Below are 7,838 nucleotides of genomic sequence, written 5' to 3' on the forward strand. Positions count from 1 at the left end.
TAGATTTTTGGATTTGATAATTAATGTGTTATGCTTATGCATGTAATAGATAAAATATGAAAAATAGAAAACAACAAAACGAAATTCACAGACCACAATGAACACAATATATGATCTGGGAAACCCTTATGGGAGAAAACCCATATGTGAGGTGAGGGTACCCCGCTCTCCTTTATTTTGAATGGAAATGGATGCAATTACAAAGGATTGAGACTTGTGGCTTGTTGGTTGCTACAATACACAAATCCTCTTTGTTTTCTCTCTCTATTCACTCTTTGCTACTTTGCTCATGTATGGAATAAAATGCACTCCATCAGAATATAAATGGATGCAAGTACAAAGTCGTGAGACTTGTGACTCATGAGTTGTTATAGTACACAAACCCTTTGTTTATTCTCTCTTTATCCAATCTCTACTTCTTTGGTCATTTATGGAACAAAATGCATTGTAATAGAATGCATCTACTTTTCGTCTTAGCGACTATGTTATCACATAACCTCATAGCCTATTAGTGGTTAAGTTTGACTTTTTCAACTCTTAATTAGTTTTATACTATCGAATCTTTTAGAGTCTTTTTCATCATGATCATGTGGTTAGCTCCTTTTACATGAATAATAGGGGGTTGATGTGGCATACTCTCACATTATGGTGGTCAATTTTGATAGTTTAACTTTTGGGAGGCACATCTTGCCATGATATGAGTTTCAATTGAGGTGATTCTTGTGCCTTTGGAAATGTATTGGTGTGTAGATTATGGATTTTAGGTCCATACTAAGGTTGAGATCACAAAAGTGGTCATTTAAGGCCTTAAATGTCCCCTAACTTTTTTCACTTGAAAATTTTCAAATTGGGACTGTTAGTAAAAATGACCTTGTAAGCTGATTCTTCCAAATTTTGGACTCTAAAAGCATTGAGGTTGATGACAACTAATATATTGATCCAATTCGAATCATACCTCCCCATATTGAGAGGATTTTGCTTCCGAAAAGATTTTACTGAATGAGGTGAGAAAATTTTTCCTATACCTTCTCCATGCATTACCATTTAGCATTACTTGGAAGTTGTCCTTTCAGCCTAATTTGAAAAAGGTCATGTTGCCCCTATCTTATAGTTTTAGACCTCTTTTGAAAAATTATATCCTTTATCAACTCTGATTAAGCATATGGTGCTAGATCCTTTATAAAAGGTATTACCTACTTCTCTTTCTGATCCAACATGGAAGGCTTAGAGTTTCAAATTCCTTACATTTACTACTAAGTAAATGCATGTGTATGGGGGTAGACTAGATTTATAGGCGTTACCTCCCACATTTTATAGTATTTTAAAGGGACTAGATAATAGAGTCTCAATTTTCTTGTTAGGAACCTGTAGCCTCTCCTTGTTCAGTTGTAACCATACTTTGTCTCCCACTATGAATGACTTCTTTATTATGTTTTGATCATGCTCGACCTTGTATTTTTCTTGTGATTTTGACAATATCACATGTACATTTTGATGAATCTCCCTGATCTTCTCAACAAACTTTTTTACCCTTAAGGCGTCCCTTGTAAGATCCTCCCTCACTCGTTGTTGTCTATATGCAATATGCAAAGGTGATCACGACAAATATTCAAAACAAGTTTTAAATGGCTATTTAGCAATAGAAGTGTGTATTGCTTTGTTATAAGAGTATTGTATATTTACCCAATTTTCACCCAAAGTCTTCGGATGCTTCTAATTATATCCCCTCAAAAGTTGCACCAAAGTCCTATTGACTACTTTTTTTGTCGATTTGTCTATGGATGGAATGTTGTAGACCTTTTCAGATTTATGTCCATCTTATCCCACAATGTATTCCAAGACACATTGAGAATATTGTGTCCCTGTCTAAAATGATGCTCCTTGGGATTCCAAAAGTGCATCCAGACCTGTTCAAAGAACAAGTTTGCTATTTCTTACCCTCCGATGGTCCTTTCACAAGGCATGAAAATTCACATCTATCAGCTACCACAAATGTATAGTCACGTCCCTTCTTGATTGTTGATAAACCTCCTACAAAGTCCATGGAAATGATTTTCCAAGGATGTGTGAGTATAATTAAGGAATGGTATAGTCCTTGTTTATTATTACCAGGCTTATTAGTGTAGCAAAGCATACATCCTCTTATGAATCTAGTTAGATCTTTTTGCATTTTGGGCTATGTTGTGGCCAGCAACAACCCCCCTTGTTATTTAGTTTTCTCACTAATACTAAATAAGTGGGGACCCTTATCCATAAAAAATCCAAAAAAAATAAATTAGGACTTGTATTTCCTTTTCAAATGAATCTTACTATCATAAACTTAGGAGAATACCGGAAAATCTAAAAAGGACTTTAGTTTTATGATAAGTTCGAACAAAACCGTTCTCTCAATAAAAAAACGTCGCATCGCATCGCAAAAAGGTAATAAATGCTTTTCTACAAACTAAATCCTAAGATTGCGAAATCACGCGTTGAAGACATTCATCGCATTGCAGTTTTAATGTGCTTCAAGTATCACTTAACATGAAATACCTCAAAACGCCGATATGCGATGGTGCGTCTCGCAAATCGCATTTCGCAGAAAATTATGGTAATGGATGATTGTCACACGTAACGGATCAGTGATATTGCGAAGCAAATCGCAACATCGCCTTATCGCAAATCTGCGAGGCTCGTTGTTCGAAAAAGCTTTTCCACAAACCAATGCCCAGTTATGCGCATTAATGTTAATTTAATGAATTAGTTGGCAATCATTAATGAAATATGGTTTTGATCTGATCGAAGAGCCATTTCATGTAAGTTGATACATTTTATATGATTTTGGCATTTAAAGCTTTCCCATCACCTTTTTCTTATCATTACTCTTGCCTCATTTGCAAATTGTAGGAGCGAAAAGCAGAGAGGTATACATAGCAGTGTTCAGAATATTATGGGAAAGAAAGGAAAGGCTCCGAGTTCTAAAGAGAAAGAAATGACACCCTTATACACAGACACCACCTGTAATAGAGATGCCGGCATTACTACTTGGGAAGGCATGCACAGATTACTCGAGGAAGAAAATCCCAGAGTAATGGAGGTTACAGCTACAACAGACTCACGCGGGTCATCTGAGGCGTCAATTATAGAACTAGCATGTTCGTTTTTGCATCGGATAGCGACAAGGCCCAAGATTTTTCCATACACAGACATGGTCAAATGGGTACTGGATAGCGCTAAGATAACAAATAGACAGATTAAGACTCAGAGCCAAGGGCTTATTGGCTCATTCACTACACAAGATTTGAGGCTCATGTATCATTTACCAGAGCCACAAGTGACCTATAATAAACAGTTCATGGAGAAGTTCGCTAAAGAAAATGAAGATTTGACAGAATGCACCAAGCACTGGTCGAGAATGGATGAACCACTAAAAAGGGATAAGCATGGTATGTATAGTACTGGTTCTCTCACCTCTCTGTATTGCTTTGCTATTGCCATGCTCTGTAGACTTTTTGGAAAGGCTGATGTTAACAAATTTTCATTTGAATGGCTATCATTATTAGACGCCGTAACTAATGCTACTATTGTGGATTGGGCTAAAATATTGTCTGACAATTTAGCCACAGCCATTTTGAATTATAGGTCCAAAAGAACTGCTCAGAGGATTTATCCTCCTTTCTACTTATTTGCTTATGTAATGGATGCAATCTGTTATGTTTCCAAGTTTCTTATGATGGGTTGGAAATGGACGACTCAGGACCCCTTACCCATTCATGTTTATCACAAGAAATTATGGGATTCCAAGTTTATTCCATATTTTTATAAGATTTGTCATGGAGTCATGCTGCCTCTATACAAGATGTTGTATAATAAAGACGCTCCAAGATTTTCTCCCGAAGCGGAGGTCGATATGCTCCCTGTCGCAAGATGGTTCGGAGAAGAACTTTTCACCTATGTCAGAGTATTCAGAAGTCTTGCTTCTCCTCATGTCCTACCTTTGTATGTCCCTGATAAACTACTAACACGAGAGATTGCCTACCAGACTTGTGGGGTAGGAGGAATGAGTAAAGCGCTGAAGGAAAAGAAGAAGGCCATTTGGCTGCAATTTCCTGTGGCTTGTGGGGCCTTTTCACTATTTGATGTAGGTCATGCATTCAAAGAAGTAAACAACATGTTATGTCTACAATTGTTCAAATTTCCAAGAAGACAGTTCGACCCTTATGATATCGTGAAGAATTTCACTATTGAAGTGAAAATAAAAGTGTTTTCTAGAGAAGATGATCTTTTTGATGATACATTTCAGCAGAAAAGTACACTTAAAGAAGTTTTGCATTCGGCCCAAATGCACTTTCCTTCAGCAGAATTTCAAGAGTTCAAAATGTATAAAGAAAGGAGGTTAGCTAATATCCCTTTGGATAAATTACGCTTGGAACCAGTAAGGGAACCGACTCCTAGTGTCAGTCTCAGTGGAAGTTCAGGTACATACAGGTCTAGATCCAAGTCTAGGGAAGAAACACCAGAACACTCCAAGAGGTCCGAGAGTGACCATAATAAAAACGAAGGGTCAGTAAGGGATACTCCTCAGTCTAAAGAGCACCCAAAACAACAGGTTTTGACCACTCCACAGGAATATCTTCCCCCTCTCATCATCCAGCCACCACTAGTTAGAATCGAGCTGGATAAAGAATGGGAGATATTCAATGACTTAATCAATACTGAAGGGCAGAGCACAAAGACACCTGAGAGTAATGTGCAGATATTGGATATTGGGACAACCAGCAATGTCCCAGAAATGGAGCACATTCCCATTACCCTATCTTCTGAAATTATGCTAAAAATAGAGGAAATTCCTCCTCTCGATGTATTTTATAGTCCGTAGCATAAGGCGGTAGTGAGAATACAAAGAAAGAAAAGGAAATTGGAAAGCGTGCTTTCTTCTGATGCAGAGCAAAAAGACATCCTTTGGCAAGATCCTACCACTGACCCTATTGAAAATCTCACTAAATTATCTCAGATCACAGGAGCATATGCGTTTGCAACCATTGATAAAGCATCTAAGGTACATCAATTATTGAAAGAAAAAGAAGATCAAATACAAATTTTGCAGCAATAGCTACACCAAGCCAGCGTCAATAGCGAGGCAGAGAAAAAGCTAGAAAAATTACAGCAGGACTTTCAACAAATGCAGCTAGGATACCAGAACAGTTTGGCCGAAAGAGAAAAACAGTTACAGGTTATGCAAGAGATGCATAAGGACGATCCCAAGCTTACAAAATTTGTCACAGAATCCCTTTCTTTAAATGATCAACTCCTGCAGAAGCAAGAAACATTGTGCCGAGGGATATCGCAGTGGAGCTCTTATTGCGAGATAAGCGATAGAATTACTAATCAAGTGGTGGACTTGCGATATGATTACGATTTAATTGATAAAAGAGTTACTGAATATTTAGTTTGGCAGGAATCAGAGGAAGGGAAAAAGGCAAGTGCGCCCATGATCAATGAAGCCCACAAAGAAATGCTCTTTAATAAGTGGGATGCACGGATCAGGAAAACAGAACAAGCAGTAGAAGAAGCAGCCATTACGGCAAACAATGTCATCGATTGTGTTAATGAAAATTTACACAGGACAAATCTCATATCAGAGATCACTCCAGGATTTCTACCAAATGTGCAGCATCTACAGAGAAGCTGGAGATAAAAGGCTCAAGAAAGAGTAGAGTCTATCAAAGGGTTAACCAAGTTAAACTGGGATTCTTACTGGCAGTGCTTGGTTAAACCACACAGTCAGATCATGACTCTCAAATGTCTTACTAATTCTGCCGAGAAGATGGTGCTAACACTTGTCGATTTTGTTTTCGCAAGACAGTTAAAGTCGGAGGTTGGCTAGCCAACCCTCCTCAAGCCGATGCTGGATGCTTGCGACTACAAAGATCAGATACATAAATAGTTAATTGCTAGTTTTACTCTTAGATTCAGTTTTAGTTTTAGTTTTGCTTTATTTTTGCTTGAAGTGAGGACGGTCATTTAAACCACCTCCTATATTTTTGTAATAAACTATTTTTAGATTTAGCTAGTAGTATTTAAACCCTTCTCATGCATTTAGAGAAGGGTCTTGAAATTTATCACAAACTTGTCATCAGAACATGCACTTCTGCACCCTCCGAGGAGGTTTTGATGAATGAATGGAACAAGATTTATTGATATCTATGTTTAATATCTGTTACTGAAATTGCACTTTTGTACTCTTAGTAGATGTTGAATTAAGAAGAGATAAATCATTATTGCTAGAGCTCATGAGTAGAATTCGTTATAAATGGTACTTTTATCTCTTAACAAATTCTGCTTATGTGTTATGGTGATATTCATGTTCAGTTATTTATGTATGAATGCTTGAGTTATCATTTGGCACTTCTGTACGGTGATAGCCATTTATTTATGCTTAATATATGAGTGACTTATTATGCGATATGTTTTTCACAACTGTTCGGCTAACTTTTTATACAAAACAATTCATCTTTATTGAATTCTTTTCTTATAGCAATTGAATGATCTTTATTACCAATTGCTGGAGAAACTATTTTAGATCGCATAATTGAAAGATTAAATCGCGGGGTAGTTTTAGAATTAGATATTTCTGTTTATTAGAATACAATTGCATGTTGTTAAATTAGATTTAGAATAAAAACATTTTACTTAGAAGTTATTAGAAAGGAAATATCAATTCTCAACACACACACACACACACACACACATAAATTGGGAAATTGGTCCCATATCCCTAGTCGAACCCACTACACCAAACAGAAAAGGAGTTGCTAACCAAGGTCCGGATCGGGTGGGTATCCCCCTTGTTGTAGACCCGATTTTCGAGGCTTCAATAGACTAGTACAACTACCTCTCCAAGTTGGCCACTATCTTCCCTACACCAAAATGCCTTGAAACTTTGGCAGTGCGAGCCTCTTTGATTAGCTATAGTTGTTAACCTTAAGAATACATAACTTGTCCAACCTATAGAGTAACCCATTCTGGAGATGATAGTCAACTATGTTGTCACTATCATGCACATGACTAACTTTGCAATTGCTGAAATACCTTTTTGAAGTTCTCATCCTTTCTATATGTCTCTATATATGCATCATGGATGAAAGGCACCATGTGCATCAAAGTTCCCAAAGCTATGAGCTTTGATGTGGGTGGCCTTGAAAGCATGCCAACTAACTTGTTTGTGTTACCCTTATACTTAATTAATAAATGAAACTGTTGTAAAAGCCTTATCCACTTGTAATGATTGGTCCTTTGTAACTTATTTTGGGTTTGCAAGTACTGTGGTAATTGGTACTTTGTGTGGATCACTGTCTCCTTTTCCATCATATAATGTTTCCATTTTTTCATAACTTGCACTAGAGCATAAAATTCCTTATCATAGGTAGGGTAGTTAAAAAACCTCCCCATGAAACACTTTAGAATAAGGCCCTTTTCCTTGCATCAACACTGCTCCCATATCATACCCATTCACATCTATCTTCACTTCAAAGGGTTGTTGCAATCCTGATAATGCAAGAATTGGTGCGTGACTAATTTTTTGCTTTAACTCCACAAAGGCCCTTTGTTGATCCTTTCACTATTGGAAACTCTTGTCACTTGTTGTTATGACGTGGGGTGATGATGCTATTGTTGAAAATAAGGTTATGAATTTCCCAAGTACTGTGCTACCCCAATGAAGTTTTTGACCTCATAAACATTAGCAGGCACTGGCCACTTCATGATGACCTCCATCTTAGCAAGATCCATCTTTAGCTTGCTTCCACCTATCACATATTTTAGATACACCAAATATTGTTGTGCAAACTCACAATTCT

Source organism: Pinus tabuliformis, chromosome 5_1 (assembly GCF_031772625.1).
Source record: "Pinus tabuliformis cultivar Carrire ecotype Pingquan chromosome 5_1, CPIR1, whole genome shotgun sequence".
Classification (NCBI taxonomy): domain Eukaryota; kingdom Viridiplantae; phylum Streptophyta; class Pinopsida; order Pinales; family Pinaceae; genus Pinus; species Pinus tabuliformis.